General features: G+C 41.1%; 1 protein-coding gene across 4 annotated transcripts in view; it reads left to right on the top strand.

The window, feature by feature from the left end:
- Positions 1-600: 600 nt before the first annotated feature.
- CTNNA3 (catenin alpha 3) overlaps positions 601-15890 on the top strand; it is a 2164949-nt gene continuing 2149659 nt past the window's right edge. Inside the window, exon 1 of one of the 4 annotated variants that reach the window (XM_056819226.1) lies at positions 601-988. The gene's annotated coding sequence lies outside the window, so the exon portion shown is untranslated. The remainder of the gene's footprint in view (positions 989-15890) is intronic. The other 3 variants (XM_056819230.1, XM_056819240.1, XM_056819246.1) reach the window with 3 other exon arrangements.

The raw sequence follows: 15890 nt of genomic DNA, 5'->3' as shown, positions 1-15890 counted from the left end.
ATAAGACAATAGTTTTATCTCTCCTTTGCTTCCATGTTTCTATCGAAATCATTTTGTTTCTAAATGTTGTTTTTTTTAAACCCTTACCTTCTGTCTTGGATTCAATACTGTGTATTGGCTCCAAGGCAGAAGAGTGGTAAGGGCTAGGCAATGAGGGTTAAGTGACTTGCCCAGGGTCACACAGCTAGGAAGAGTCTGAGGTCAGATTTGAACCTAGGTCCTCCCATCCACTGAGACACCCAGTTACCCCCTCTAAATGTTTTAGGATTTTGTTGTTATTATTCTAAACCTTATTTTCAAATAGTTGTATATTTTTGAAAATGTTGGGCTGGCTATTCTGATTCCACCTTCGTCTGTCTTTATCACTTCATGCCATTCCATATTTCTATGCCTTCTTCCCCTGTGGCCTTTCTTACTGGGCAGTCACTTTCCAGTATGGTCCTATGGCTAATTTGTTCATCTTTTCTTGTTGTTGGCAAGCACTATCTCTTGCTTAAAGTCCCCGCTCCAAGTGGGGTTTCCATGGCCATTCTTCCTTGGGCTTTGCAGTCTTCCTCATTCTAGAGAATTCCTGCTTCAGCTCTAGTTAAACTGGCAAGCTCATCATCGTCAAAAAAGGTCTAGACAAAGCCAACCCAGGACGCTCTTTCTGAGCTTTAGGGCAGGCGAGCTTGCGGGACTCTGGGTAAAGTGTGTGTCTGGGCTTCCTCAATGAAGTATTTTCAGCAACAAGTTGTCAGTGAAGTCAGGGACTCGGTGGGTCAGGATTAGATACCACCCACCCTCGCCTGTGACCTCCCCCTTCCTCCCTCCTCTCTCTCTCTCTCTCTCCCTCTCCTCTCCGAGGTGACTGACTGTCCCACTGTCACTGCCTCTCAGCTGGGTCCCCGGCCCCTCTGTGCCTGACTGAGCCAGGCGATCGGCCTGCGAGGCTGCTGACAGGAGTGCACGTCCAGAGGACATCTCCTTTACAGGAAGTAGAAGAAAGGTAAGAAGGAGTCCAGTGGCTGGGGAGGAAGTAACTGCTGAACAGCTCCGAGCTGGGGAGCGTCGGGGTGGCAGGGAGGGAATTCATTTGTCCCGCTTCGCTTCGTACAGCCCAGGCTGAAAATGCTGCCTTTGCCTCTGACCTGCGGGAGGCTGCGTTCTTTTAGAAAGCGCCACTGTTTTGATTCGTAATGATGAGAAATGTAAACTTTTATGCTAATTGTAAAGCTATAAATAACCACCGCACGCTTGCCAGGGGAAGCTGGTAGGCATGTCGTGCTTGGAATTCAGAGAGTTTCTAGCTATAAAAAGCGCAGTGGACTATTCTCCAGGAGAAGATAAGATAGGGTTGGGACGGTCCTTTTTTGGGCAGTGGCGCAGAGGCAGGAGGAAACTCAGAGGGGAATGCTGGAGAGGCTCTACCCTTTGAGGCCACGCTTGGGAGGCCAGCGGTTCCCCACGCCTGAGCACTAGGTGTAGGTGCTGTTGCTTCTCTAGCTGTGTTTCTGATTCCAGAAAATAACTTTTAGAAGTTGTCCTGAAGTTAGAAGGTTGAGAAATGCTTTGCCAACGCTTGATAGTGTAGCTCCGCCTTAGGGGATGGGGGGTGCTTGGAGGGGGGAGTTGTAAGGAAAGGAAAGACTGATGATAGGAGACTGCGAGGTGGGGTAGAAAGAGCACTGAAGCTGGAGGCAGAGATCAATTGATCAATAACATTTTTCAAACCTCTCGGACACTATCTGGATGACCCTGTTCAAGTCTTTTGGGTCAGCCTCAGTCTCCTCATCTGTAAAATGTTGGCTTTGGAGTCGATGAACTCCAGGGTCCTTTCCAGATCTAGATGAAAGGATCTTTGAATCCATCATAATGATATTCAATCGCATTGAGAAGCAATGGGACCTATTGGACAGACTCGGCCAAATCAGGTACACCTGTATATAAATCTCAGCCACTTCCCAGCTGTGTGACTTTGGGCATGATAGCACTTCCTCTCTCTCAGCCCTGGTTTTCCACATCTGTAAAATTGGGACAATAAAAGCACCACCTGAGGGGCAGCTGGAGGGCTCAGTGGATTGAGAGCTAGACCTAAAGACAGGAGGTCCTGGGTTCAAAACTGGACTCAGACACTTGCCAGCTGTGTGACCCTGGGCAAGTCACTTGACCTCCATTGCCAATACATAGTATTGACTCCAAGATGGAAGGTAAGGGTTTAAAAAAATAAAAGGGCCAGTCTCAACAGGCTGCACTAAGGATCAAATTAAGGCCTAGATTATAAGGAATGAAAGTAAAATAAGGCAAGAAAGCTTTAGGGTAGAGTTTCTTTTCTGGAAGGGTTTTGGTATTATGGTATAAAGGACTAGGGCAAGTTGTAGATTCCTGTTTTGGGAGCTTTTGTCCACTCATGTCCAACTCTTTAGATCCCATTTGAGGTTTTCTTGGAGTGATTTGTCATTTCCTTCAGTTCATTTTATAGATGAGGAAACTGAGGCAAGCAGGGTTAAGGCCCTTACCCATGATCTGAGGTCATATTTGAATTTAGGAAGAGTTTTCCTGATTCCAGACCAGGCACTCTACACATTGCACCACCTAGCACCCACCTAGAGAGCTTTAGGAAATAGAGATAGCTTACCCAGTACTATATAATCCAAAGGATGTCATTTGGGATCCCCTGATTTCTTGGGATGTGTTCCTCCCACTGAGGCAGGCTAAAGGGCATTCAGTATGCCAGAGAACAGCTGTTGCTTGTTGATGGGGTTTGGGAGATCACGATTTCAGACCTGGAAGAGATCTTGGGGAACAGTTAGGTTGTTTAATTTGCTTTGCTTTTTATTGATGTATTTACTTTTTTGAATATCATCTTCATTTTGGAATATATCCCTTTCTCCTCCTCTCCTTTGTGCACTATGCCTGGTCACAAAGAGTTTAAAAAAATGAAAGAGAGAAAAGTGTTCAGTGAAGCTGCCCAACAGTCTGACGGTCTATGTAGCCTTCCATACGCAGGGCTCATTACCCCTGCAAGTAAGGGAAAGAATACTTTTTCATCTCCTTTTTGGAGGAGAGCTCGGTGATTCTACCCTAATTACATACGATTCTTTCCATTTACGTTGTTTTCCAGGCCCTGCTTACTTGAATATCTGACTTCCCTTGCTTGGGAAATAAACATTATTTTCTGGATGGCAGGTCCAATAACTCAAAGTGTTTATTAAATAATCAGCTTATTGGGATACGCCTACTGCAAATGTGCTCTAAGTGTTTCAGTATTGTGTGCTCTCTCCAGCTCGGACCACAGAAAGGACAAAGGGAGACAGACAGTAGAATACCTAAAAGCCCAGCCTTTGGGGAGTAAAAATTGGGACATCTTGTGGTGGCTGAAGTAAAGGAAAAAGAACTGGCAGCTGTGGAAGCAAAGGAGGAGCACCTCTAGGTCACCTAGAGGTCACCTAGCTTAAACTACCTTCTCCCTTGGGTAACTGGTCTCCAAAAGCTTCTCATTTCACCATAGAGTTTCATCTTCTTAGACACACAAAAGTGGAATAACCCATGATTCCTGCAGAAAAGTGAAGCCTTTTTTTTTGTCACTTACATTTCTGAATATGTAATATTGAAAAATGAGGGGAAGGGGTTGGACTGGAAGATCTCTGAAGTGCCTTGCAGCTCTAAATCTGTGATCTTATGAGAAATATGGAGGGGGCAGCTGAGTAGCTCAGTAGATTGAGAGCCAGGCCTAGAGATGGGAGGTCCTGGGTTCAAATTTGACCTCAGACACTTTCTAGCAGTGTGACCCTGGGCAAGTCACTTGACCCCCATTGCCTAGCCCTTACCACTCTTCTGCCTTGGAGCCAATACACAGTATTGACTCCAAGATGGAAGGTAAGGGTTTAAAAGAAAAAAGAAATATGGAGATGTGAGAGGATGGGGGAGTTAAGGAAGTAGCTGGAAGATTGTTTTCAAGCAATAAACATAATGATAAGAATGACAGTTGATGCTTGTATAACCTCAGAATCTCTGATTTGGGAGGCATCACAAAGGTCTAATCCAAACTCGACTTTATCAAGAATTCTCTCAAGACTTTTTCAAACTTTAAGCTTTTTGCTTGAAGACCTCTTTTTGCGGGTGTGTTCTTCAGTCTTTTCAGTTGTGTCTGTCTCTGTGGCTCCATATGGGGTTGTGGGGGCAAAGATACTGGTGCATCTGGCCATTTCCTTCTCTAGCTCATTTTATAGATGAGCAAACTGAGGCAAACAAGCTTAAGTGACTTGCCCCGGGTCACACAGCTAGGAAGTGGCCACCTACCTTCTACTTGAAGCCCTCCAGTGATGGGGAGCCCACAACCACCTGAAGCAGCCAACCCATTCTGCTATTGGACAGGTCCAACTGAAGGATGTTTTACCAAACAGAAAGCAGAAGTTTTTCCTTATATTTCTTTTTTTACTTATCTTATCCTGAGCCTCAGTTTTTCTTCATCAGTAAAAGGGGGTAACGGTACTTGCACTCCATTAGTAAGGGCTTAATAACTGCTCGCGGATTGATGATTGTGATAATTATGGTGATTGATGGTGAATGAGAAGGTTGAAAAGTTGGTCAACACTGAGAGCTACCCTAAAGTGAAATGGAAGGCTACCGAGCTACCCCTTAAAGACCTCTAGAGAAGAACAATCTACCACCTCCAGAGGCTTCCATTTCACTTTAGGGTAGCTCTCAGTGCTGACCAACTTTTCAACCTTTCATTCACCATCTTATTTAATTATCACAATCATCAATCCACGAGCACTTATTAAGCCCTTATTAATGAAGGGCAAGTGCCGTTACCCTCTTTTATGGATGAAGAAAAACTGAGGCTCAGGATAAGATAAATGAAAAAAGAAATGTAAGGAAAAACTTCGGTTTGGTAAAACTTCCCTTAGTTGGACCTGTTGGAATAGTGGAATGGGTTGGCTGCTTCAGGTGGTTGTGGGCTCCCCATCACTGGAGGTCTTCAAGTAGAAAGTGGGTGGCAAATTGTCAAGGCTGTTGTAGAAAGAATGGCAGGTCAGATACAAGCTGGGTAAAATGGTGGCAGCTGGGATCCTTTCTGACCATGATCCTCAGTGACTGGTTCTATTGGATGTAGAGTCAGGATAACAGGTCAGATGCAAAATTGGATCTCTCCAGAATCCAAACCCATATACCTTTTCATGACTTGGATGGGGTGGGAGGGGGCATAAAGCTATTTGGTTATTATAGATTGGAACAGATCCAAGTCAAGACTATTAAGAATGGTGGGAGCCCATCAGTTCTTAAAATCCCAAAGTGCTTAATCTTAAAGTGTTTGGTGTGGTCTTTGTTTCAAACCTATACTTTAGAGCTTTGCTTTTTAGTGGAAGGGGCTGTTGGGTTGTGGAGATAGGAAAAGGGAGGTTAGGACAGAAAGAGAGAGGCTAGAAAGGAAAGAGGGGGAGAAGGGGTGGCTAGGAAAAAAGAAGAGAATGGCTTAGAGGAAATAGGGAAGAAGAAAGAAGATGGAAAGAAAGGAAAAGAAGGGAAAGAGGACAGAAATAAGGAAGACTAGGATGGAAAAGGGGAGAAAGGAGAAAGGGAAACTTTTAGGGACAGATGTAGGAAGGAGATTAGAAGGGGACAAGAGAAGGATGGGAGGGAGGAAGAAAGGAAGGAAGAGTATTCAACTTTCCACTCCCTATGAACTGTTGTTAGAGGATATTTATTTCCCTTTGGTGTAATAGGGATTAAAAACAGAGAGAGAAGTTGGCAGCCACCCTTGTCTGCAGAGAAAGTATGTGTGCTGAAGTGAAGACATAAAAATAGTATTTATTTAAGGCTCTCGGGCTCCTGGGAATGCTCCTTGAGAGATACACAAAGCTAGCTTTGGCAGCATGGCTTCACTTGAATAGTGGCTCTTGGCCTGGTGGGTCCCTCTGGCAGGGAGCCATCCAGATTCCTTCAGTTGAGCTGTAGATAGAACTGAAAGAGTTGGACGATATCTTTCCTTATAACATTTGAATCCCTCTGAAGAGGAAGAAGTTCAAAAAATGTTAATGTTGACCCTCCTGGATATATTTGCATAAAAAAAGAATTCTGTGAGTTTCTAGAAACCTTTGCTTAATTCATAGACATAAAACTTTAATGGTGGAATTTCAGGCATTGTGACAGATAATTTTGGATTAGAGGAGCTGTCCTAATGTTTCTCTGGTCTTACTGTATGAGGGCTGGAAAAAGCCCAAGTAGCAGTAAAGGGTCCAGTTTTCCAAATATCAGATGAAGTGCCTATAGAATTAGATCAATTCCTGGTCCTCAATGGTTAATAATTCCCTTCTGTCAGGCCTCTAATTGCCATTGTGGTGCAAGTTCAGATTGGGATGGGTTCATCCAATAAAAAGAATTGCTGGGAAGCCCTTAATTTTGAAAACAAACTTTTCTAAACATCTGCTATGTGACAGTCCTGTGCAAGGAGATGGGCATACCAAGACCTCCATTTTGAGGAAAAGTTCAGTCCCACCTTCCTTCATTTCTCTTTGCTACATCCTCCCATCCACTTCCAGTGTACAATTCCCTTAGGTATGTGCGTGGTCATCTTTGCTCATTAGAATATAAGCTACTTCAGGACAGACAGGGCTTTTCTTTTTGTTTGTACTTGTATCCCCTGTACTGAGCACAGTGCTGTGTACCTGGTAAATATTTATTTAATGGTTGCTGCTTGACCAGGTGATTTTCTAGGACAGTCCCAGTCCTCAAGGAACTTTGATATGAAAATAAAAGAAGTTAGGAGGAAGGGCTGGTTCAGGAGGGAAAAGGATAAGTTTGGTTTTAGGCTTAATTAGTTTGAGTTATTCACAAAATCTTCAAGTTTGGAGTTGGAGCTCAGCAGAGGTTGAGTGAAGAGAAAGACTCTAAGGTCTTATGCCTAGAGTGATGATTGACACCCGAGAGAGGATGAGATTGCTAAGGGAGAGAGTATAGAGAAGAGGGGAAGGTAGAGGACAGAATTTTGGAGGATATCTGTGCCTGGAGGCAGGCAGAGGATGTAGAAATGGTGAGAGATGAGACTAATAGGTAGAAGGTCCTAGCAGTAGCCCAGAAGCCAAAGGAAGAGAGAGAATGTCCTCAAGGCAATGGATGTAATAAAAGGAAATTGCAAAGTGATCAGTGTGGACTTGATTCAAGGAAACGTAGTGCAGTGGAAATAACTGTGTGTATAGAATTTCAGGGCCCAAGTTGGGATGCTGCTTGTCACTAACTTCCTGGGTGGGCAAGTGGCTTCACTCTTCTGATCCTCATCTGAATAACGAAGATGCTGGATTATCTGAGCTCTAAGTTCCCATTTGACTATAAAGTTAAGCATGATCTTTTGGGAAAAATTTCCAATAGTTGGAGCTGTCCAAAAATGGAAATGGAACCTTCTGCCTTGGAAACAGTAGGTTCTCCTTTGTTAGAGGGCATTAAGAAATGGCTAGATGAACACAAGAAGACTATGTTGTAATCTAGATCTGATTTTGAGCATGAGTTGGTCTCAATGGCCTCCATAGTTGCTTTCAACTTGGAAATCCCATGTTTTTCTGCATTAATTAAGGATGAAGGGATAGCCAAGAGTCTTGAATGCTGCCTAAAGGTTGAAGATGAGGATGGAGTAGGCTCTTGGATGCATGGAATGCTCTTTGTTTTCACCTCTCTCTTGGCTTCCTGGTTTTCTTTAATACTCAACTCAAATCTTACCATCTGTAGGAGGTTCTCCTTAGTGTCTTCCCTTCCAGGATTGCTGTCTAGCCACTCTCCTTTTCTTTTTCCCATTAGAAAGTAAACTCCTTGAGAGAAAGAGATATTTTTGCCTCTCAGACTTACAGACTCTGTAGCCCTGTAAAAGGTAAAAGGAAAGAAAAAATGTGGTATATTCACGGAGAGTTCCTTCTTTTATCTTGCTCCTCCTCCAAGATGTCTGTCACTATTTCCACTTTCATCCCTGTCTCACAAAAGGAGGTCTTCCTGGGGCAACAAGGTGACTAGCAAGCCAATTCTGAAGATGGGAAGTCCTGGGTTTGAATCTGGCCTTTGACACTTCCTAGCTATGTAACTCTGGGCAAGTCACTTAAATCCTGTTGCCTAGCTTTAATATTGATTCTAGGGGGCAGCTGGGTGGCTCAGTGGATTGAGAGCCAGGCCTAGAGACTGGAGGTCCTAGGTTAAAATCTGGCCTCAGACACTTCCCAGCTGTGTGACCCTGGGCAATTCACTTAACCCCCATTGCCTAGCCCTTACCACTCTTCTGCCTTGGACCCTATACACAGTATTGACTCCAAGATGGAAGGTAAGGGTTTTAAAAAAATATTGATTCTAAGATGGAAGGGAAGGGTGTAAAAAAGAAGAGGTAGTTCTCCAATTATCTTTAAAAATTATCCAATTATTATAAAAAAGAGGTGACCCTTACCAATTTCCTTTTCATTGCCAAATCTAATGGCTTTTCCTCAGTCCTCATCCTTCTTAAATTCTCTACAACCTCTGACACTGTCAATCACTTGCTTCCCCTTCATGCTCTTTTCAGTCTATTACTGTGGAGGATATTATCATCCTCTTAGGCATCCAGACTCCCACAACCTAAGCCATCATCCCTAGCTCTTTGCACTTTTATTCCCAGTCCCATATTCAATCAATTGTCAAGTCCTATTGGTTCTACCTTTGTAATTCTTCTCTTATATACTCCCTTCACTCCTCTGATATTGCCATCATTCTGGTGCAGGTCCGTAGTATATAAAAATCTTCCTGCATTTAGTTTTCTTTCTTGGTGATGGTGGTAGGGATGGCTTGAGATATTCATACCTGGCCTTTGTTTCTAGGGTTTTGGAAGGGAACTCCTGCCCTCATTATGTTGCTTTGTTTTGATGAAATCAATCAGGAACCTGGAGATCTTTACCATTGAGGTGTGCAGGGATAGACAGGCCCCCAGAGAAAGGAAGTTGAAACCAACAAGATGGGAAACTGATCCCACAGCCACTGACCCCCCCCCCCCCCATCATGGTGCCAGGCAAATTAAGGAACTATAATTGGTTCCTGAGATGTCACATGAGAGAGCTAGTGGGTGGAGAAAACTTCTCATAAGCTGAGACCAAGGCTGCTTGCTCATAGTCTGGCACTGTTCTGACCCAAGATTGGAACCTGGAGGAACCTCTGTTGGTGGTGAGCTTCAATCCCTCAAACGGCATATAGAGCAGTAAGCTAATAAACTCTTTGCCTCTTTTCTACATTTCCCTCTCTTTACTATCATTACTTTAATGTAATAAAGCTACTAGCAGACTCATAATTTAATTTGAACCATTGCAAGGGCAAGGTTAAAAAGTGACTTGGAATTTTACTTTTTAAAGCATATGGAGCTGGTTATCTCAATAATTTCAAGGATCCTTTTAAACTTGGATGTGTAATTTCTTGTATTTTAGTTCACTTGCTGAATGGGAATGGGAAAGGAATTGGACCTTTAATTGTCTATGGTTATACATTAGTCATTTTAGAAATACTTACTTTTTTTTTTTTGGATTAAAGAAAAATTTAGTGGCCTAATGTTCTCCTTATCCAACAATTGAGGAACTATGTAAATTTGTTGGTTTACTAGGTATTTGTATATTTAAAAATAATAGTTTGCCTTTTAAATAAGTGAATTTTGACATAAAAATGACCTGGATTCACACCTGGACTATTGCAATGGTTTGCTTCTTGGTATCCCTCTCTCTACTATAGTTAATCCTTCATTCAGCTATCAAATTAATCTTCCTAAAGAACAGATCTGACAACATTGTCTACAATAGACTCCCGTGGCTCCCTGTCACCCTGCCTTTCTTTTTTTCTTTTTTTTTCAGTAAGTCAGACATTGATTAGTAAGGCACATGAACTTTAGTACTTATACCTTAAAGTCTTTCTTTTGGACTTATACTAACTTTGTGGCTTCCCACCATTTCTTTTTAATACCTGAAGCTACAAGGTAAATGACTTTGAAATAAGTCAAATGCTTTACCAGACTGAAATGACTGAAAATGAGCCACAGTTGGTACTTTTAATCACATAGTTGCTGCTGCACATTTAATGTGGGTTAGTTGGATAAAAGAGAACAAAAGATCAGAAAATTTATAACAAAAGTATAGAAGCTATTATTGTTGATCAATAGTTATTGAGAACTGATACCGACCCACATTCTCCTTGATATTAATAATTTCTTTTTTAAAAAATTAGTGATATTTTATTTTTTGCCACTTTTCATATGAAAATAATTTTTGGCATTTGTTTTCTAACATTTTGAATTCCACCTCGTCTCCATCCATCCCTCTCCACTTCCTAGAGAGTAAGCATTTTCTATTGGTTATACATGGGTTACCACACAAAACAAATGCCCATATTTGTCATGTTGTAGAAGGAAATACATAAAAAATCTCACGAAGAAAGTGAAGTGAAGAATGGTCTACTTCAATATACATTCAGGTTTCATTAGTTCTTTCTCTGGAGGTGAATAGTGTTTTTCATCATAAACCCTTTGGGATTGATTGGCTCGGATCATTGCATTGCTGAGAAGAGCTAAGTCATTAACAATTGTTCATCAGACATTATTGTTGTTGCTGTGTGTATTGTTCTCCTGGTTCTGCTCATTTCATTTTACATCAGTTCATGTAGATCTTTCCAAGTTTTTCCCCCTACTTGTCATTTATTTCTTTATTCATTTATTTCTTTATTTAACTGTTTATTTATTTAACTTAATTAATTTAGAATATCTTTCCATGGTTACATGATTCATACTCCTTGCCCTCCCTCCTCCTCCCCCCCCCCACCATGTAGCCAATGCTGCTCATCATTTCTTATAGCACAATGGGATTCCACTATAATCATATTCCACAACTTTTTCATCTGTTCCTCAATCGATGGACATTCCCTCAATTTCTAATTCTTCACCACCACAAAAGAGCTGCTATAAATACTTTTATTTGAATAAGTTCTTTCTCCTTCCCTCCTTTTTTGATCTCTATGTGGTATAGACCCAGTAGTGCAATTGCTGGGTCACTGCTTTATAGCCCTTTGGGATGGTTCCAAATTGTTCTCCAGGATGATTGAATCAGTCCAGAATTCCAACAGTCCATTCGTGTTCCAATTTTCCCACATCCCCTCCAATATTTACCATTTTCATTTTCTGTCTATTCCTTGTCACCCTTTCTGATTGACGAACATCTTACTCCCCTACAGGAACTCCAGACTCTGGGCATTTTCACTAGCTCTTCCCCATGCCTGGAATCCTCTTCCTCCTCAATATACACCTCCTGGCTTCATTTAAGTCTCAATTAAAATCCTATACTCTACAAAAGCTTTTCCTGATACCCCCTATTGATAATCTCCAATTTATCCTCTTTATATTTTGTCTTTACATTGTGGTTTGTGTGTTGTCTCATTCATTAGAATATGAATTCCTTGAGAGCAGGGACTATCTTTTGCCTTTCTTTGTAGTCCAAATACTACAGAGAAAGTAATATTGAGACTGTCTATATTGTACATTGCCTTGTTTTTTGAAACCTTGGATACAATAACTCTCAAAATTAAAATAATAATTCTGTATTAAGTATACAAAATACATCAAAATTATAATTAAAGTAAAACCAAGTAAGATCTAGGTTTCAATTGTTATTATAAACTTTTAGTAATATTTTGATATTAAAATTGTACTAAACCTTGTTTTTTATGCAATGGTTTAGGACTATTAATTAATTTTTTAAATAAAAAAATTTTTAATTTGGAAAATTTTATTTAATTTTAATTTAGAATATTTTCCCATGGTTACAAGATTCATATTCTTTCCCTCCCTTTCCCACCCCCTTCCATAGCTGACATGTGTCAGACCTATTTCCATATTATTGATATTTGCAATAGAGTGATTATTTAGAGTCTACATTCCCAATTTTATCCCTATCAACCCATGTGATCAAACAGTTGTTTTTCTTCTGCATTTCTACTCCCACAGTTCTTCCTCTGAATGTGGATAGTGTTCTTTCTCATGAGTCCCTCAGATTTGGATTTAGGACAATTTAAACACATAAAACAATACAAAAATACCAAATAAAACATTCCAGTTTGTAAACACTCTATCCAGCCTGTAACATATTATTATGTAACAGTAGACATTGTCCTACACAACATGAGAGAATGGGCATGATGTCATCTTTCTTAGAGAAGAGAATTTTAAATTTTAATTTCTTATGCTTACAGATGATATTACTTCCATACCTTTAATGATAATATCATATATATTAAAAACAGGAAAAATAGTGCTTTATTTTGTGGATGATTAAGAATTTAAGTAAGGCATCTGGAATTTTTAAATATCCAATGTATGACATATTAGAAATTTGAAGAAGCAAATAGAGGACATCCGAAATAGTTAACTGCTGCCTCAGAAGACTATGCTATTAATATCAATATTTAAGGATTGATTTTCTCAGGCTTCAAAGTTATCCATGTAACAAACCTGACATGCATGTGAGATGTTGAACAGAAATCCTTAAATTCATTAATAGAGTTTTGCTACTTGTTTTAGCTCACAAAACGGGAACCTGCTGTTGCTGTTTATGGACACTACATGTTTTTGCCGCTGTTAGCCTAGCAACGGCTATCACAACACATTTCTCTTATAAAGTAGTATCTTGTAACAATGCATAAACGTCTTGCCCATTTCCCCACTGTGAGCACTTCAGTGATTTGATGAAAATTCAGGACAATTGCAAGTTCTGCCATGGAACATTTTGGGGGAATGTGAAACAGTTTCTGGGACTCTTTGCCATGTGGAGATCTGGGACTATCAAAATCCATAACTAACCTGTCTTATCCAGGATAATTGGCTGGCCTAATTTAGATCTATTCAGATGTTCCCATTTTCCATACAAGATAAATAAGGTCACATTAGCTTGATTGTACAGGTCATTTATATTCATTTTGTTTTTTAAAAACTGTATATTGGTTCCAAGACAGAAGAGTGGTAAGGGCTAGGCAATGGGGGTCAAGTGACTTGCCCAGGATCACACAGCTGGGAAGTGTCTGAGGCCAGATTTGATCCCAGGACCTCCCACCTTTAGGCCTGGCTCTCAATCTACTGAGCTACCCAGCTGCTCCCTATATTCATTTCATTTTGATCCTATTAATTTTTGTGCCTAAGCTTAGTGGGATCCTGCAGAGGGCAGGCCCTCTTGAATTGATAGCATGGGGGTAGGGACTCTGATTGGAGCAGTCCATCCCCTTCTGAGAAGAGGTCAAGCATTTGGATATATTCATCGGAAGCCTGAATCAAGATTGAACATTTTTCTGGACAGGTTGGAATGATGGACCTAACGAATGATTGAAGCAGGCGTAATTTAATAGGGATAATGTGTTGTTAACTGTGTTTGGTGTACTTTGGGTTATCAGACCATATCTGATAGCATCGACTGCTCAGGTTCAGGTACCCTGTGTTAAGAGGGAAGATGACTAAGAAGGCTGAGGGTGCTGCACAATGGAGAGAATGGGGAGGAGAACTGTTTAACCAGAGAAGAAAGGACTTGGGAGCTGGGGGAATTGATTACTCTCCTTAAATATTTCAAGGGCTGTCATGGAGAAAAGACATTGGACTTATTCTAGGCAGCTCCAGAGTGTAGAATAAGGAATTCTGGGTGGAAAGCAGGGTTCAGCTTTATAAAAGTGAAGACTTTTTAACAACTAGACTGATCCGGAAATGGAATGCGTTGGTTCAGAACAAGGTTGGCAAAGGTTTTCAAGTTCATGTGCCCAAACTGCGACTTCAAGCTGCCTGTGAGCCCCCCATATTACCCCAGAGAATAGAGGGAGGAAGTGCTCACTTTGGGTGGCTGGACAGAGGGGTGGGGCATGCAAAAATGTTCTTGGGCACTGGGAAGAGGGGGAATGGACCAGCTCCCCCAGTGCCAGCCAGGCACACATGCCAATACTCTGCCAACACTCGTTTAGGATATAGTGAACCCCCAATCACTGGGATCATTCAGAAGCTGGATGAGTACCTGTCTGGGAAGGGGTAGAGTGGACTCTTGAACAAGGTAAGAGGTGGGACCACATAGCTCCTTTTGGCTTTAAGATTCAATGATTCCACGAGTTGCCATTGTCTTGTTTGCTCCATTTCAGATGGTACATTCTGAAATGACTTTACTTTTTCCGATGACTATGTTTTACGTTGATCAGACTAAGCGTGGAATTAATGGAAATCTCTAGCTATTTGAAACATGACCTGCTTTTAAATCAGCTCTCTTTTAAAATACCCGGTTTGAAGTGATTTTTTAAAAAGCCCAAGTGCAGGTATTTACACCCATTCAATTTCATCTTGCTGTTTAGAACCCATCATTTGAATCAGTCTATTGAGGTTTTAGAGATTCTGCCATTTCACGTATTGGCTATTTGGGGCATCTAGGTGGTACAGGGATTAAAGCACTGGCCCTAGAATGAAAAAGACCCACATTCAAATCTGGCCAAAGACACTTCCAAGTCACTTTAACCTCCATTTGTCTCAGTTTCCTGAGTTGTAAAATAGGGATAATAATAGCACCTATATCACAGAGTTGTGAGGATTGAATGAAAATTTGTCAAGCACTTAGCACAGCACCTGGCACATAGAGGTGCTATATATGCTTATTCCCTTTCCCCTGTTTGTGCCATTCTTTATCTTTTTTACCACAACCTTCCGTCAGATGTTGTTTGTGTCAGAGGACATGTTGAGAGGAAATGACTTTTCTGGTTTAGTCAACTAAACCCATATTGACTAAATGCTTTCTGTGTGTGTGTCAGGTCCTGGGCATCCAAAGATGACAATGAAATCATCTCTGTCCTCAACAAATGTGTACATTACTAGGACAATATAATGTATATAAATATGTAAGTAAGTGCTGAGTAAACACCAAAGAGGATAAGTCATTTAAAAGCTGAGAATCTGCTAAGAACTAGGAGAGATCAGAAAAGTAGGAGATGGCACCTAAACTATGCTTTGAAGGGAGTTAGGGATTCCGTGAGGGAGTTCACCAAAGACATCCAGGAGCCACTTCTACAAATGGAGGAAGGTGGGAGATGGGAGGATGTATATAAGCAGCAGCTAGCAGATCAGGTCGACCAGAATGGACAGTTAACAAAGAGCAGCAATCTGAAATGAGACTAGAAAAGGGGTCAGGAGCCAGATTAGGAAGGACTTTCAATGCCAACTTTTTCCCTGGAATTTGTTTTTTTCCCTGGAGGTAATAATGAACCATTACATTGATTGGGTAGCTGGCACGAGATATACATGTATATATATCCATTTTAGGAATATGAATTTCTGCTTTGGGAGAAGGGAGATTAAGTAGGGGGCTACCCCAACAGTGTAGGTACAAGGTAAGGAGGACCTAAACTTGGGTACAGGCTGGGTGAGTGAGAAGAGGAGAAAGGATATCAGAGATGCTATGTGGATGGCAAGAAGGAGATGGATGGGGAGAGTTGGGATGAACAAGATTTGGCACCTGTGATAAGGTGCCAAATAGGGCTCAGACAGCTCCCATCTCTAGGCCTGGCTCTCCATCCACTGAGCTACCCAGCTCCCTAAGGAAAGAGGGAAGAATTAAGAATGATTTCATGACAATTACAAGTCTTGGTAACTAATTGTGAGAATGGGAGAGGCTTTCACAGGATGTAAATAATCCAAATCTTGATCAAACCAGGTAAAATATGTAAAATGCTTTGCACATTTTAAAGAAATAATTGTGATAATTGTTACTGGTTGTCCTGGGGGGGGCCTAATCACTAGTTCTTCTGATAAGAATATATATACATAAACTTAAAGCAAGAATAGGTTTATTTAGAGGTCAAGGAAAATAATGTCAGAGCACAAAGACAATAGAATCTACCTTCAAAAAACTCTACCCTAGAGG

Source organism: Monodelphis domestica, chromosome 1, assembly GCF_027887165.1.
Source record: "Monodelphis domestica isolate mMonDom1 chromosome 1, mMonDom1.pri, whole genome shotgun sequence".
Lineage (NCBI taxonomy): Eukaryota > Metazoa > Chordata > Mammalia > Didelphimorphia > Didelphidae > Monodelphis > Monodelphis domestica.
The sequence above is the reverse complement of the archived record's forward strand: the minus strand, read 5'-3'. Positions and strand labels throughout refer to the sequence as shown.